Source organism: Mastomys coucha, unplaced genomic scaffold (assembly GCF_008632895.1).
Source record: "Mastomys coucha isolate ucsf_1 unplaced genomic scaffold, UCSF_Mcou_1 pScaffold22, whole genome shotgun sequence".
In the NCBI taxonomy this organism is placed as follows: domain Eukaryota; kingdom Metazoa; phylum Chordata; class Mammalia; order Rodentia; family Muridae; genus Mastomys; species Mastomys coucha.
The window spans coordinates 128070352-128070659 of NW_022196905.1; positions in this window are offsets into that span (position 1 = coordinate 128070352).

Sequence of the window (308 nt, forward strand, 5' to 3'; positions counted from 1 at the left end):
AGCATTACATAGTAAATCACCTGATTAGAGACACTGAAGCTTCTCCAAGGGGGTCCCTGCCTCTCTCTCACTAGGAGCTGGCTGGAGGTGGTCAGGTTGAAGGTAATAAATACAAGGCCTTTTGCTCCCTCTGTGACAGGAAACGCCTTACCAATCGGCATTGTGACAGCTGAGCTTTCTGCACTGGGCCTTCCTCAAAACCAGACCGCAAGATACAAAGTGTGGGTGGGACAGGTAAGGGGTCACCTAGTAGGTGGCGGAGCACTTGGGTAGATGTCAGAATACCTGGACAATGGCAGAGAGCCTAT